Source organism: Pseudophryne corroboree, chromosome 6 (genome assembly GCF_028390025.1).
Source record: "Pseudophryne corroboree isolate aPseCor3 chromosome 6, aPseCor3.hap2, whole genome shotgun sequence".
Classification (NCBI taxonomy): Eukaryota; Metazoa; Chordata; class Amphibia; order Anura; family Myobatrachidae; genus Pseudophryne; species Pseudophryne corroboree.
The window spans coordinates 645,643,591-645,661,959 of record NC_086449.1 but is presented as its reverse complement, the minus strand read 5'-3'; positions in this window follow the sequence as shown (position 1 = coordinate 645,661,959).

The window sequence follows — 18,369 nt, the reverse complement described above, 5'->3', positions numbered from 1 at the left end:
CACCATCCATGCTGCCCATAGTCATCTCCCCACTATAATGGTCTACCTGGCGCTTAGTGTATAAGGGGCTACCTGGCACAATGTGGAATGGGCTGCCTGGTGCAATGTGTATAGAGGTCTACCTTGCGCAATATGTATAAGGGGCTCTACCTTGCGCAGTGTGTATAAGGGGCTACCTGGTGCAAGGTGTATAATGGGCTAACTGGTGCAATGTGTATAAGGGTCTCTATATGGCATAATGAGTAAAAAGGGCTACCTGGTGCAATGTGTATATAGGGCTACCTGGCATAATGTGTATAATGGGCTACCTGGCGTAGTGTGTAATGGGCTACCTAGCCTAATGTGTATAATGAGCAATCTGGTGCAATTTGTTTAAGGGGCTCAACTTGGCATAATGTGTATAATGGGCTACCTTGCGTAATGTGTATAATGGGCTACCTAGTGTAATGTGTATAAGTGGCTCATCTGGCACAATGTGTTTAATGGGCTACCTGGCATAATGTGTATAATGGGCTAACTATGTATGATGATTGGCTATAGGGCTCATAGTAGGGCGACGTGTCTGTGGGGCCTGTTTTGTGTGTTGTCATGTGGTCCCACACCCCAAATGACAGGCAGCCCAATGCACTCAGTACACTGCATTGTCCCCATTCATTCTGTTATTCCACCTCTGCAGTACAGCAACTTTGCCATCCAGTGATGCTGCTACATGGTATGTTATACAGTGCCACTTTTAGTTCCCAATCCGCCCCTGATGATTTTTAAAGGCCAACCATTTCTCAATAGTTTTTATAATTGTTTGTGATATCTTCTACAAAGTCAGCGGAATTTTGAGTGTTCCTTTTGTAATTTCAAGGTTGGTCTATACCATGGATCTTCAACCTGCGGCCCTCCAGCTGCTGAAGACACTGATCTATACTATACTGATTCTTGATTACTTGTACTTTTTAACAAAGAATTAAAGATTAGCAAAAGCTTCGGGGGAAATAATCTTAATGTGTTTTGTAAAAGTTTGATAGGGAGACCATCCACACCCGGGGCCTTATTACTAGAAAAGGACTTAATTGCATTCTCTACCTCTTCCAGTGTTATGGGATTTTCCAAAAATTGTTGAGAGTCTATACATAAAACAGGGAGTGTAATCTCATCCAAATAGGTAGATAAAACAGAACAGGCGTATCACACTCTAGACTTATACACTTCTACAAAATGAGCATAAAAACTAGAGGAGATGGAGGGGGTAGGTACCCATACATATCATTCCATCCGCCGGCTTTAAACCATACACAGTGGTGGGGGAGGACTCCTCTCTGGCCAAGTTAGCTAAAAACTTACTTGAATGATTCCTCAAGAAATAGGTCTGTCCATTGCTTATGGACAATCAGCCACTCCACTCGATCAGCTTATAGGCCTCTCTGCAAGTAAACCTGTTCAAACTCCACACTCAGTCTCTCAAACTCCTCACATTTCTTGTTAACCACCTGCTTGGCATGGTCGCATCAGATGTGACCATACCTGCAAGTGCTTTATCTGACGTGGTTGCACAGGATGCGACCAGTCAGATAAACAGTGTTAGCAGCAGCAGGGATGGGAAACTTCCCTCCGCTGCTGCTGTCAGAGGGACAGGAAGGTCTCTCTGCCTCCCTGCACTCTCCCATACTGATTGCCATGCTGGCGATCACTGCTGATCAGTCAGCACGGCAGGACCTCCCTCCTCCATCGGCTGCAAACAATAGCAGCCGCTGAGAAGTGTAAATTAACCCCCACAAGCCCCCTTCCTGTGTACCTAGAGGCTGTCCTGGCTTTCAAAATGAAAGCTGTGATGGTTGCGATGTTTCCGATGTTCCGATGGTCATGGTATTCTCCATCGATGTTTGGGGGAAATATTTTTAAAAACTATATATTTATTTTTCTTTTCTTTTTTATTAAAATCATTTTGGATAGGGTTAAATTTATGTCGTTCACATAATACACTCATTAAAAAAATGAAAATTTCTGAGCTTTTTTGGGGATAAAAATTGTCAGTTGAGTAACTGGTTAAAGACTTCAGTTGAGCAACCCTAGAAATTAATGAGCCATGCAAAAAGGCCTCAAATGTATCCCATATCAATAGAGCATCGAAAACAGGGTTTTTACCGCATTTTCTCTTTAGTACATCCCACCCATCCTGTGCACACTCATAATGAAGTAAAGCTCACTGGGTGGGACACGGTAACTTATCACTGGTAAGAGTACCTGGGGCTGGGAACAGATTTATGACATGTTTTGCAGTACTGATATGTCCTGTCCATACAGTATATCCATATATTATAGATGTAGAATTGTATAGAGAAAAGGGTAAAAAATGAAAATATTATTGTGTGTCTTATATTCTCAGATTATACAAATGACACAATAGAAAGACAATTGCTGTGCCGGAGATAAATGGCATTGTAGGCCCTGAGCAACACAGTGTATTGGGGCTGCTATCCACCCATTCATGGAAGTAAATATTTCCCCCCCCCTAAATTACCCCTCCTGCAGTCCCGAGCTCTCTCTACTCGTGCACATGTTTCCATATAGTGAATGGCTGTCAGCACTTTTATTACTGGGTAGCTGCAGCCAGGGCCGGTGCAACGGTGTTCAGTGCCCCTGCAAATTGTACATTTGTGCTCTCCCTCCTGCCCGTACTTCAGTAAGGCACAGGGCGTGCGGAAGGCATGTGCCTCAAAAAAGTGGTTTGGTCTCACAAGGGGTGTAGTATTGTATGCCGGCGGCCGGGCTCCCGGCGACCAGCATACCGGCGCCGGGAGCCCGACCGCCGGCATACCGACAGCGTGGCGAGCACAAATGAGCCCCTTGCGGGCTCGCTGCGCTCGCCACACTGCGGGCACGGTGGCACGCTGCGCTCGCCACGCTATTTTTTCTCCCTCCAGAGGGGTCATGGACCCCCGAGAGAGAGAAAAAGTGTCGGTTTGCCGGCTGTCGGGATTCCGGCGCCAGTATACTGTGCGCCGGGATCCCGACAGCCGGCAAACTGAAGACCACCCCTCACAAGGAAGGTGTGTGGCCACGCAATAGTATCCCCATTTCAAATTACACCACAAAGTAGCACAATCTTATTCACAGTACGCTGCACGTAGTGCCCCTGATTCATATTACACCACATAGTAGTGCCTCTTATGCAACGCAAAACAATAATACCCCTTATACATGTTATGTCACACAGTAGTGCCCCTTATATACATTATGCCACACAGTAGTGCCCCTTATACATAATGCCCACAGAAGCAGTGCCCCACTTTTCTCTCTGACACTGCCAGCGCCTCAGCTTGTCATAGAGTTTGACAGGCATAGCGGCGTCCGGCAGCACCGTGCATCACCACAGACAGCAGCAGGGTAGCAGAGCAGGGAGAGTTCCTCTCCAGGCTGGCACCTCCCTGATTTGCATAACCTTGCTGAGCGGGAAGCGTTGGGCCTGGCTCCAGCCATCCACTATTCATCATGCTGACAGCTAATCACTGTCTGGCTGCAGACTAGGAAGAACGTAGAGAATGCTGCCTGGCAACTATGATTGTGTGTAATTTATCATCACAGTGGCTGGGCAGCATTCTCTACCTGCCTCCTAAGTAGTGATGAGCGGATTTGGTTTTACTCGGTTCTCAAAACGGCATCTTATTGGCTCACGGATGTCACGTGTTTTGGATAGCCAATTAGATGCCGTTTTGAGAACCGAGTAAAACCGAATCCACTCATCACTACTCCTAAGTATAGCTGAAGGCACCAGCACTGGGTGGAGGGCGGGAATCTGCCCCTACTTGTCTGATATACCTGTCTTTACAGCTGGAATACCAGTCATAGAAAAAACTGGGTAGTAATAACAGACACACATACAGTAGGAAGTCCTGCTCACAAGCTTACAATTGATTGGGAAATAGGCATTGATACACAATGAATAGGTGCTACCTATTGCATAATGGTTCTGCCAGATTGCAAAGGTTCTGTCATGATCTGAGGTGTGGTCTGTCTCCGAACCTGTGTTAGGACTCTGTGGAGTTTGATTAGCGGAGTGTTGGAAGTGGGATGATCTAATTTATTTCCTTGACATCAATATAAGCAGTGTACAGCTGGGACCATTGAACCATAGTAACTGAAGGCTTGGAGAGAATCAAATGCAGTGTAATGGGGAACAGGAACTAGTGGTTGGTGAAGATCCAGAGCAGGGGTGCGGAGTCTAATCCGCCGGTGGTTTTCACCAGGGACCCCAGCAAAGGAATTTGGCTTCATTGCACGTGATGAGCAGGTTTGCGGTCACCTGTCTGGGTCACTCAGATATAGCACTAAATAAACTAAAACAAGTAGCTTGCAGTCAATATCCAGATTACTGGGAGTTAATGGAACAGGTATCAGACTGGAGCCATAGAAACTCTGTATCAAGCTGCAACCAATGGAACTGAAGTTGAACTGGAACCAATAGTGTATGATATTGGACTGATACTGATGGACTTAGTTATTGGACTGGATTGGACTGGAACCAATACTACTACTACTACTACTACTACTACTAATAATAATAATAATAATTTTATTTATAAAGTGCTCTTTCTCCAACAGGACTCAAGGCGATGATGCTGTCAGGCCGCGGCACTTACCGCTGCGGCGGCGGGTCCTGGGGTCCGTCCAGGCTTGGTCGGCTGTCTGCAGCGCTGGGCTGCGGAGGAGTGCAACGCGGTCGGCGGCGAGAGTGACTGCTTCCTGGAAGGCATGAGGGAGGACCTAGTGGCCAAAGCTACCCTGTATGTCTGCAGTATGGGGGTGGCCATGTTGGAGACCAAAGTGCAGCACCAATGAGCGTGATGGGTGAGTGACAGCCAATCCTGATTCCCTGCTGCCTATAAGTAGGCTGAGATTTTTGCATTCTGTGCCAGTGCTTTGTTGTAGTTACTTTGTGCTTTAACTCTGTGCTCCAGCAGCTTGTTCTGTGCATCTTCAGTTAATTGGTCCCGTCTGGCTCTCCGAGTCCTCTGACGACTCTCGCTGTACAACGCCCGCAAGCGCTCCCATGTGCAGTCACAGTCGCCCGCTCTCTCACCAGTGCCTTCGAAATGCGCAGGATCCCCATGGTGGTTCGCCAGCCTCCAGTTTTCCCAGTTCTTCATCCACATCTTCAAATCATCCAGTGTTCCCACTTCTTCATCCACGTCTTCAAATCATCCAGCATCCAGTTTCCACAGTTCTTCATCCACGTTTTCAAATCATCCAGCATCCAGTTCTCACAGTTCTTCATCCACGTCTTCATATCATTCAGCATCCCGTGTTCATCATTCTTCATCCTCGACTTCATATCCTCCAGCAACCAGTCTTCACAGTTCTTCAGCCTTGCCACTGCATCATTCTACAAACTCGACTTCACAATTCTTCAGTCTCGTCCTTATATCAACCTACGAACACTCTTCACGGTTATACAGCCTCGGCCTCATATCATTCAGTGACTTGCATCCCAGCAGTTTCCCAGTCCTGGACTAATTAGCCCCAGCTCCCTGCAGTCTCATTCATATCTGTTGTCCGCAATAAATATATAAAATGGAATTACCTTCGTCCTACTTGTTTCCAGCACTCAGGGGCATGTGCTCCTTCGGTTGGACTGAGTCCAACGGATCCACAAACACCACCTGCCCTGACAGATGCTCAGTATCAGACTGGAACCAGTGGTGTTGTATATTGGACTAGAACCGATGGTGTTCAGTATCGAACTAGAACCAATGGTGTTCAAATTAACTCTAGAGATCTGAACAGAGTTCAAGATCTATTCTAGAAGGTACAGAGTGGTAGTCTGGAAACAGCAATGCTGACTAATTACTCTGAGGAGCACAAGCACAAAGCTTGCACACAGAGCTGTGTGACTTGTGGCACTGGCAACCTTGGCTTTGTTGGACTGGGAGTTTTATACCTGTCGAGGATTCCAGATTGGCTGAGACTGTCATCTGATCAGCAGGCTGACCGGGATTGGGGAGAATCACATAACATGACGAAATCCAAGATTTAGAATAGAAAGGTTTTTTTGCACTTTGTAATTCTTTATCTCCCCCTTTTATATTAAATAAGAAGGAATAAAAGTTAAGTTTTAATAATTTTCATCATATCGATTTATATTGATTACAATCATTATTAAAAGAGTGCTCCAAAAAGGAATTTTCTTTGGGGTTGGTTAATCCCCATACAGTAAAGTCTTAGTGAGTTTTCTCATAATTCCGGGAGCACCTCCAGCATATTAAAAATCACAAGGATGTTCCTATTAAAAATATTTTTCAGCTGGTTTCTGTTAAATGTAGTAGTATTCTTTTGTCTGGTGCAGGATACCATTTTTTCGTTTAAATCCAAGATGGAAAAGTCCAGGCTGCCAATCTGGCGGGAACTGGACCACGCGACACAACAGTACCACAATCAGCATCCTGCTCTCTGCAGCACTGCACCACTGAGACCAGCCACAGACACTACCTTAGCAGTGCGAGCGGCATGCCCCTGACTCGGAGGTCTCTCCTAGGAACTGTGACAGGTTCTGAATGGCCTGTATGATAAAGTCCCCCAGCAATGTTAGTTTGGGGTCAGGAGTATGTGAAAGCAAATAAAGACAAAATGTGTGAGGTTATGTGTAGACTGTATAGAGGGGAGTAGGATAGGGTAGGATAGCTTATGAAGGTTTTGTGGGCGGTTCAGGAATCTGATAAGCTTGTCTAAAGAGGTGAGTTTTCAGGGAACGCTTGAAGGTTTGGAGACTAGAGGAAAGTCTTATTGTTCATGGGAGGGCATTCCACAGAGTGGGTGCAGCATGAAAAAAGTCCTGTAATCGTGAGTGGTGCAATCATCCCCTCATTCTCCCACTACTCCATGGTGCAAGTTGCTGCCATCCTTAGGTGGCCTGTTGTTTGTATAGGTTTGAAAGATGGTCTGTAATATAAAGGGCAATGATTACAAAGGAGTCTGATAGTTCAGTATTTCTGTAACTCAAAAGAAGATCAATCTCTTGGAAGTCAGTTGTCTCTTATCGCAAAAATAATAAAAATTAATATTTTTGCCCTTATTTACTAATGAGTGATACATTTCACTGTGAGTGATAAACTGCACCAGCCACTCCACTCCTAACTGTAATTTTTCAAACCCAGTCTGCAACATGGCAGTTAGGAGCTGATTGGCTGGTGCAATTTATCACTCACAGTGAAATTGATCACTCATTGATAAATAAGGGCATTCATTTGATATACAGTGATAACTAAACATTTGAATGCAATTTTTTTGTGTGCATTCTGTCCTTGCTTTGTTCTCCCCTCTAGTTTTTCTCTTCTGTACTCATCACTAAACTGGTTCATAAAATGTATTATACAGTGTAAAGAAAGATTCACTGAAGCATTGTATGAGTTAAGGGCCACATACAATAATGCAACATGTCGGACCCTCATGTCGCAGGCAATTACCCCGGCAGCCTCCCTGGCGGCAGGACTGCATAAGATACATTGTATGCGGCCCTTTTCCTTACGATGTATCTTGTGCGATCCCAGCCATGCCTGCGGGGCCCGACATGTCACGAGTGCAGCACAGTTAATCTAGGTGATCCAATCCGATGCTTGCGGGACCGTGCATCGGATCAGATGTAAAACACATCCGAAATGCCCGATTTCATCTGATATATCGGCCCGAATGGTGTATGGGACCCTTAAGGGTTAAATTACAGAAGTGAAGGAGACAAATGTATATTTTTATGCGGGCACCAGACGTACCAGCCCTCTTGGCAGCACTCTTTTAAATTCGACAGACTAACCTCCTGAGTCAGGACTCTTCTCTCTTCCACTAAGGCAGCTGACCTGTCAATCGCTGTCTGCCTCTGGCCCCAGTGTCCCAGTGGTGTCCGATCCTCTTTGTGGCAGCTGTGCTATATACACGATGTTGCACTTTGTGCAGCTTTTCCAGTATGTGCGATGTGATGTCATGATGTTGCATCGCATATAACATGCAAATAGACCACAGTAGATAGCGCTGCCCAGTGCCCAGACCAGCCTGTGATTAGTGGCACAGCTTTGTGGACAAAAAATTATAATTTTCTCTTGGTCCATGATGGCAGCCTACTCTTCTGTGTAATATGTGGAATTGTAGATCTAGCCTTGGCTATGAAACTAGTGGTGGGTACCCATTGGTTGTGGGTACCCCTAGGCTACAGCCTACTCTTAAATCCAGCCCCCATATTGCGGCACAAATTGCCCCCGGTTCACATTATTACACACAATGATCCCCAGTTTACAGTGTGGATATGATGTACTAAAGGGGAAATGCAACTGAAAGCCTGTTTTTGGACTTTGAATGCATTTCACATATGTTCTAAACCCAGCAATGCCTGGCTTCGGTGCAGTGAATAACGCCATCTTTGGGTGGTGTAACCCTATAGAAGCTGATGGGCTTCTTTCCGCATTGTCATCTGAGAGGGATCCAATTGGATGAATACTTTTTAATTAGCTCTGATAATATGGAAATTAAGAGACCCATATAGGCTTATGTCCACATCGATAAAGCTGCCTAGTTATTTGTGTGCTTCATGGAAATGAAGAAATAATTTTCTCTGCATACAATTTGCATTTGCACCCCTTGCCAGTGCCACCCATCATTGTTTGCCTCTCCTCCAGGTGCAAATTTGTATAAATTAACTGGATTTGCTTTAAAGTACAGTAGCAATAGAAAATCATGTATTGCTGCAATTTGCCAATACAATTTTGCAGGGGCAGTAATGTGCCCTGGTGATACTGACTGGCAGTGACAAGAGGAGGAAAATTTCTAAGGGTTGATCTCCTGTTCCTGTCGATCTTAAGGTGAATTGCTAGTGATTTTGAAAGTCAAGTATTTACTAATCGCCAGCAATTAGACTTCACATACAAATACAATCTTAAATAGACCATTGGTACTTCCCCATCGACAGCAATAGAAAATGCTAATTTACTAACAGTCGTTTTAAAATCTACTAAATTTCATTAAAAAATCAACCAAAATGCGACCAAAAATTGATATTTTCAATAGAACCATTAGAAACATTTCTATTGAGTTTTAAACCATTTGGAATTGTCTGAAACCACAATATGATGGCAAAAACATGGAAAAGAAGCGTGTGGGGCACTCAGGCTACATAAACCATGGCATTAAAAGGCACGGTACTGATTTAAAAAAGTAGTGGATATCTAAATTAGCACTGGAATGAAGGTGTTTGTGGGTAATAAGTGCAGGTGGCATGTTTCGGGCAATAGGAATGCTTTTGTATAATTCTGTAGATTTTTGGTCAGTTTTGTGTCGATTTTGTGTTGATTTTTCTATTGAGGGTGAATAGAACATATTTAGAACTTCAAATAGAAACAAATTAATCATCAAAATGCAACCAAAAATCGACTGTTAGTAAAGGATCTATTTTGAATAGAAATCATGTGGTCAATTTCGTTGGGATGTTGGTCAATTTTAAACTTGACTCAAAGTCCAAAGACCTATAAGCCTAAAACTGTGTTTTTGCACGTGAACGCGCATCGACCCAGGTCTGGTTTAAGTCTGAAGGGGACTAGCCAGGTTGACAGTCCCGGGTCCACGACCTTGCTTGCTAATCAGGGTTTTTCCCGAGAATTACAACCTGGATCGACTACCCGGCTTATGACTGAAAGGTGCAACTCAGGTCTTAATGAGCCAGGTCACGCCTAAAAGAAACTGTTTGACCTGGGAGAGTAACTCTTGGAGTTGACATAATTTCCAAGCACCTGCTGAATGTTAAAAGACTTGGGTCACTGGAAGACCCTGGTCCCGTGTGAAGGGCGACAACCCGGGAATAACCTTGGTCACCACCCATACTTGAAAGGACTAGCCCCGGCTTCAACCCGTACTCTGTGTCCCGGGTCCGAGCTGGGGTGATGCCAGGATTTTTTTTCTGAAAAGGGTTTCCCAGCCAATCCTATATGCATCAGCATGCACCCACAGGGCCAGATTAACAATGGAGCGGATAGAGCCTACACATTACATATATATATATATATATATATTGCTGAGCTATGCAGCAGCTATTGTTGGGGGCAGGTAAAACATATCATTAGGCCCCGCTCTCTTGCAGTATAATGCCGCATTCACAGGGCTGGAAGGAAGGGAAGGGCTGGAGTCAAACTGACACCAGCCAAACACACAGTCGGGGGAACTAAAAAAAAACCTGCTTGTGTGTCACTGGGGGTGTATAGACCCACATGGCACTGGCCAAAGCCACACAACACTGGTCATAGGTATTCCCCTTCTCAGTATAAGTCCTTGAACATTTTCAACTCAGGCCCATATGGCCCTTAATCCAGCCATGTGCATCTCCCCCAAGGAGGAGAACAGTTAGAGGAATGTCACATGCTAATCCACTGTTGTTCCTTGAACCAGAAGTCAGCATATGCAAAACCATAAATTACCGCTTTTCTTTCCAGGCTGCGGTCCAACAGCCAGGAAGGGATACAGCAACAATGGCAAACAGATGACCAATACAACCTACACGTACGAGGAACTGGACAACGACAGGTGGGAAAGGAACAATGACACTCCAGTAACTGAGATAACCCTAGGAACATGTGAGTGCCACATAACGGCTGCATACGTGTATTACAAATATTATTATAATACTACCCAACGTATTATATAAGTATTTGACATATTATAAGCCAGTCAGTTATGAATAAAAGGTCTCTGGACACCTTATGCCGATCAGGCAAGACTTGCTGTCACCCTTGAATTATTTTTAATTATTTTTATTAATGCACATGTCCTTGATGTATTTTACATATTAACACTAAGGGCGGAATTTAAATTGAGCATCATATATCAATTGAATCTCACCCTAAGTTATACACTAGAGTATGATATACAGTAATTGAAGTGGAATATTTTATTTGCTATATTAAAAGAAATTGGTATAATTTTATACATTGGCTATATCAATGGGCTCTGCTACAGGTGGAGCGTTGAAGATGTTTTAATTGTGTTTTAAACTGAGGTAAATTAAGTCTTGCTATACTACCACCTATACAGTTGATAACATGCTCTGAACTACCCTCTTCCTACCTGTTTCTCTTCTCTTCTATTCTGTCCAAGGTAGCTGTGTGGCAAAAACACCCCAATTTATTTATTTTTTTAAACACCTTTTATTGACAGGATCACATAAATAGAACAGCAGACAAAATATACAAGAAAACCTGGTCAGTTAGGTTACAGACATACAGTAATTGCAGTAAATTATGATGTCAACAAGTTTGATCCAATTTTTGAGAATTGAAAGTAGCAAGAAAGGTGTTTTGCGACGACGGTGTGGCAATCCGTCAAAGAGAGCTGGAAACAGAAAACAGAAGAAAGAGTAATAGTCGGAGAGAGGAAGGAGAAAAGCAAGGAGAAAAAGGAAAAGCAACAAGTCAAGATGAAGAGGCAGGAGAGGGAAATAAAGGCATAGGGGTGACCTCCAGACTCAAGAAGTTGAGAGGCATTTTGAATAATTTGTCAGGCCATAAATGGGGAGGGAACCTGTCAGAAGGCTAGCCAGGGAGATCAAACTTTATCAAATAGTTTAGAGGAGTTACGAATAACAGCAGTTATATATTCCATTTTGTACACATACCAAATTCAGGAGATTATCACCTGCATAGGGAAGGGAGCAAGGCCTTTCCAGTCTATTGCTATCTGGCACGTCATAGCAGACACTATATGCCGAAACAGTTTATTTTGGTGTCGATTGAGGGTAGGGAGCATCAAGGGAAGTAGGAAATACTGGGGGTCAGGAGAAATAGAGTTCTCAAATAGGTGCGAGAGTAGAGTAATAAGCTCTTGCCAAATGTTATAAATTTTTGGGCATTGTCAAAGTCGAAAATATTATAGGCACACTCATCACGTACAAACACCACACAGATGGCCTCTGTGTGGGTGCTTGTTCTGCCGTGCGTACGCATACTCGCAAGCTACGTATAATCGCTCACGCGGTCTTGTGTGTTAGCACGTGGTATGAGTAAATACGGTAACATACACATTTGCACAGAAAAGCCACAAAAGCCATATTCAGTATTTTATCCATATAGTGCATAACTCACACACAGTCTGTACATCCTTCAATAGCAAGTTACTGTGCACACACAAATTAATCAAACCACTCATACGCATACAAAGGCGTGTCGAATACTGTGACTGAGGCAACCTGCTGAAGGCTTAACAGTTATGTGTGTGCACTACGGGATAGTAGGCATATTATGTATACATCCAATAAGCAAAGGGTTCTCATATTCACTAGTATAATATGAAAGCATAACAGAATCCATTTTGATTCTAGCTAGATGATATAGCAAATTCATCTTGAACTTTATACACACCCTGAGAGAAAAACAACTTTGTTGGCTGAGTATTGTTTCCAACTACGCACTTTCTAAAAGCTCATAGAGACCAGATGTAATTCCTAATATGGACACAGTTCAATATATCACGAGTATCTTGTTAGTATTCTTGACAATTGTCCCAATATTGCCTAACATTGTATCCCAGAAGTATGAAATCATAGGGGAGGAATATACAAAAGAGGCGTAACTGTGTATTATATAAAACTCATTGTTGATACGTGTATGTGTTGTTAAATGATTTGACACAGGACGAGAGAATGCTACCTCTCCCCTGTATACGGGCGTGGCCCTTTGAATAAATAATAATTGATTTTTATAAATCCATTTTCAATTCATTCTTTTACCTAACAACCCAAACAGCAACAAGATGGTTAATTTAGTTAATCCAAGAGAATTCAACAGATGGGGGCTCGTCCGGGATGTAGTATGATTTTACACTGTAACTTTTACATTAGGTTTCTTCCAAATAACTTTGAAGAATTGTCTAAAATTATGTTAATACTGGAATCGTAGTGATTAATTGCTTGTTGCAATCTTTGATTTACAGCATATACATTAAAGAATACGTATTCCTTTATCTTTCCCTATGATTTTAGCTGCTGCTTCTGCTGCCTTGAAAACTTTAGCTCACCAGAGATAGGGCGTTGTCTTCTTGACTGTCTGCCAGATGCAGATCTGTTAGCGTTAACGCTGTTAGCGCTGACATCTCTAGCCCATATCTGTTGCTGGGATTTTTTTGTTCTTATATTTTCTGATTACAGTTATGCTGTAGAAAGAAATTGGCAGCATTTTCTACAGGTTATCTGGTAAAGATATTAGCTTTTTATATTAAAACTAGAGTAGATAGTTTGTATAACAAACATTTCTAGAGTATTGCTTATGCAGAGGTTCCCAAACTGTGTGCCGTAGCTCCCCGGGGTGCCTAGGACACTTGCAGGGGTGCCCTGGGTTGGTGGTCTAGGACCAATTCAAATTATTCAGTGCTGGTGGCTGCCAGTCATAAAATATGTGGCCAAACAGAAGCAAATCTCCCTCACCACACAACTGACTCTAAGGATGACATATAAATGCCATCTACTTAATGTAATATCTATTTTTACATTTCTCAATAATAAATTTTTTTTCCTAGGGGTGTTGTGAAAAGAATTCTGATATTCTAGGGCCACATGATAAAAAAATTGGGAACCACTGACTTATGCTTATTATGATCCATCTTGTTAGATGAAAAAAAATTAAGCTCACTGAACACTTTTTTTTCTGTACTGCGTCATGGCTTACACTGCTGCTGGAAAGGAGGGGGCACGTTTCTGCGCTTTCACAGCCCACTATCTCTCCGTGCTACACAGCGTTGGAAACTGAAGGCTTATTTTTTTTTTTATTTTTTTTTCTTTCTGCTGGCAGACCTTCTCACAATATATTGCATTAAAGAATATTTGCGTATTAAACAATACCATATGGAAACTTCACTTCATAGTTAGATAGTAACATTAGATAAACACATATTTTTAACTACAGATCTGCCAAAAGCCATTTGAACACGGACATCAACTTTTGTTTCCTCCGTTCACAAATATATATATATATATATATATAAACCTTATTATTTCAAAACTTGTAACCATGCCAATCACAGACAGAAGGTTTCCATTAGACACAGATCTGAGAATATACTTAACTGAACATTATGTCCCACACACAAAACCATAACACACAAATTTAAATACAGTTTGCAAACTTCAATTTCTTGCAGATTTCAACAGTTTTGCCGATTTCAAAATACGCTTAGTATTGGTTGATCAGGCCAATATTATACAGCATGATTGAAATGCAAAACATATACTGTACCCTTTGTCACAGTACTATACAAAATTTGTGCTTCTATGGAATATTTCTTCCATACATGATATGCACACTTAGGGTTAATCCTCCCTGCCCTTCCCATACGCTGGAAAAATTCGCAATCCCTGCAATTTTTCACACACGCGACACGTCTGTCAACTGGGAAGCTGCAGTAGATCCTCTTATCACAACTACAATCACAAAGCAACATGCTTAGGTTATGCTTAAAACAACCAGCAGCTCTTAGCAGCTCAGTATTGCAATATATACTTACACTCAGTTACATATAATCCCTATAACCTCGGGTTGTTCACTCTATTTTTTTCTAATGTACCCTTCTTATACACGTGTAGCTGACTAACAAGGGGAGGTGATCTATGTGCTTTTTACTTTATTTGGCTCTTGGTCCAAAGCACTTATTCACGCAATCATTCATAGAGTGAAAAACACAGGTCACTGTTTCTTTGCTCAAATCTTTGAATTAATTTTGGTATTCTTATTTACATGCAACAGCATCTGTCAATCATCATTTCCGAGTTACTTGGTCCTTCAACCGATTTGGACATAATTTTGGTATTAATTTTACAAACAAGCAACAACAAACAGGTCCCTGAGTTATTTTACTAGTTTTTTTTCAATCTCTCCACTTCTCATTCTCATATTATAAAAAATACAATCACACAGACAGCTGGCAGGTATAGAAACAGCATGTACTGGAATACAGCACATACCATGGTATTCTATACTTACCAGTGCTGTTATGACTTGGGATGTTCCTTCCATCATCAGCTGCTGGCTGGCTGGCACACCCCTTTGAGAATTTGATGAAGAGATCGAGATCTATAGTTCCAAGGACATAGCCCCCATCTGTTGAATTCTGTGTCAAATCATTTAACAACACATACACGTATCAACAACAGTCCTTTTACTTGCTTCACTGACCCTCGTCACCCGATTCCCCTGTCCAAGAACCTATCCTGGTAGGGTTTCCTCTGGTGGCACAGTGATGCCCAGCTCAGTGTTTCCTGCTGATGATTCACAGGATCCACCACAACTTAGATAAGGCTGCATACTTGTCTTCCTCACCCCCAAAAGTGGGGAGTATAAGGAATATAATGTGGATGAGTAAGACAATTATAATGATTACATCGCATTTTACATTGCATTTAAAGGAATTGAAAGAAAAAAAAAAAAAAGCATCTCGAGCATCCATAGGGGATAATGGGATGGTGAATTAGTGAATTAGTATTATTAATAATAAAGTGTTGTTGCCAATTTTCATTAAGGGGAAATGTCATGAAATAGATTCACAAGCTTTCTATAGTGGGATGAAGTTTAATGAGGAAGTGTACATTGTGTTTTGGCATGGGACCAAAATAATTTATGTGATAATAAGAGGGATCGTGATGGTGATAAAGAAAGCTATAGCATGTTTACTGCAGATGATTGTGTTGATTAAAAACAACATTGTTTTAATACAACATAGTTTAATGCAAAAATAAGGAACTATAGTATGTGTAACAGGTGTTAAGGGGTTATTTGAGAAATGAATAATAAGGCCAGAGGTGTGAGCTATTGTTTCAAAGACAGTAAAGTTTCTTTACTGATAGAAAGAGTTTATAGGAGTTTGAAAAATATTTTGTGTTTAATATGTGTAATGTTGAGAATAAAAGGTCATAATGTGACAAGGAAAGTTTAAAGAATTAAGCATTATTAATCTACAAAAGAGACAGGAAAGGCAGAATTTGAATCATGGCATGGTCCAATCGTTGGTTCAATAGTGGTAGAATTACACCTAAGCCTCTGCTTTGTCTCTCTTCTATATCATTTTTTTGTTATTCTTTTTGGAATCCAGCAAAGATATATTATCCAGAGACTGATTCAAAACTACAAAATGATTTGACGATTCAAATGTGTCACACAAATTATTTAAACAGTTACAAGAATATCAAAAGCTGCAAGAACCTTGGAAAGATATTTAACCAACACGAAAACACACAGTCCGGCACAGGACAATACTAAAGAGAGTGAAGACGGTGTTATGGTGAGAAGTTGCTTATGTTTTGGTTCCATTACAGATCGCATGCAGGGCCGGATTAACAATGGGGCGGATGGAGCTGCAGCTCCAGGCCCCCTCTTCAAAATAGGCCCACAGGATCCCCTGCAGATGGAAACAGGAAAACATTTTTTTTCCTGTTTTCCTGTTCAGTAGCCGTCTGATGTCCCGCCCCCTTGAGATAAGGCACAAGCGCCGGCCAGCGTGCAAGACAGCAGCAGCCAGCAGCGGACTTGCCTGCCTGGAAGTCGGGTGACTTTCTCTGCCGAGGCCGGCTCCTGCTGCTTGCTGAATGTTAGGATTTTCTCTCTCAAAGGGGCGTGGTCACGGACCCGTGATTAGGCCACGCCCCCGACTGTGCCTGGTCTGTCTTTATTATGCACCCCTGCTTTCTTCTTCTGTGTCCCGCTCGCTCAGTAACGGGGTGGGTCAGGTGGGGGGTACAGGCTGTGTGTGTGTAGGGACTGGGGGGGGGGGGGGGGGACAGGCTGTATGTGTAGGGACTGGGGGGGTGAACAGAGTGTGTGTAGGGAGTCGGACTGGGGGGAATAGACTGTGTGTGTGTGTAGGGACTGGGGGAACAGGCTGTGTATGTGTAGGGACTGGGGGGGACTGTGTGTATAGGGACTGGGGGGAACAGGCTGTGTATGTGTGTGTGTGTAGGGACTGGGGGGGAGGAACAGGCTGTGTATGTGTGTGTGTAGGGACTGAGGGGGACTGTGTGTGTATAGGGACTGGGGGGAACAGGCTGTGTATGTGTGTGTAGGGACGACAGGCTGTGTATGTGTGTGTGTGTGTAGGGATGGGGGGGAAACAGGCTGTGTATGTGTGTGTGTGTAGGGACTGGGGGGGGCAGGCTGTGTGTGTGTGTGTGGGGACTGGGGGGGAACAGGCTGTGTGTGTGTGTGTGTGTAGGGACTGGGGGGGGCAGGCTGTGTGTGTGTAGGGACTGGGGGTGGGACAGGCTGTCTGTGTGTAGGGACTGGGGGGGCAGGCTGTGTGTGTGTGTAGGGACTGGGGGGGGGGGGGACAGGCTGTGTGTGTAGGGCATAGGTGCCGATTCCGTGGATGCTCGGGCCCGGTAGCACCCACGGAAAATGATGAGCATCCAGTGCCGGTGCTCAGGGCAGCAGGCCCAGGGCACCGTACCGCACGGACAGCACAGCGGCAGCAGCACACTACAGCCCTGGGAGCTGCCTGTATTCCCAATCCCCACTGCCCTGGAGCAAAGGTGACGGAGAATAGGCACGGACCAGTTAACATCCTAGGTGCGGATTGGCCAAGGCTCCTCACTGGGAAGATTTTGGCATTTCGCCCCGTCCCCCTGTTTGATCACTCTCGTTAGATGGACATTTACTACCTGCCGTCGGCTCTGCACCTCCTGCTATGGGATGGGAAACTGGAGGAAAATCCTGTAAATCTTCTGGAGGTATGTCTCAGCCGTTTACTAGGTACTGTGTAAGCAGTTGTGGGGTGCCATGTTGACTATGTTTATACAAATATGGGGTTTTGTTATTAATGTGTACAGTCTTTTGTTGCAAGGCATATGTGAGACCCATAGTTGTTCTTGTTTAATTTTTCATTTCAATTTACCCTCCCTCTAAGCGTCCCTCCCTCTTAGCGTCCCTGCCCTCACCCTCCCTCCAACTCCCCCTCAGCGTCCCTGCCCTCACCCTTCCTATAACTCTCCCTCAGCGTCCCTGCCCTCACCTTCCCTGTAAGTCCCCCTTCAGAGCCCCTGCCCTCACCCCCCCTCCAACTCCCCCTCAGCGTCCCTGCCCTCACCCCCCCTCCAACTCCCCCTCAGCGTCCCTGCCCTCACCCTCCCTCCAACTCCCCCTCAGCGTCCCTGCACTCACCCTCCCTCTAACTCATCCTCAGCGTCCCTGCCCTCACCCTCCTTGTAACTCTCTCTCAGCGTTCCTGCCTTCACCCTCCCTGTAAGTCCCCCTTCAGAGCCCCTGCCCTCAGCCTCCCTCTAACTCCCCCTCATCGTCACTGCCCTCACACTCAGCCGAAGAGGGGGGGGGGTTGATTTTGCCGGGTGTTGGATGCCACGCTTCAAGGTGCTGGCGC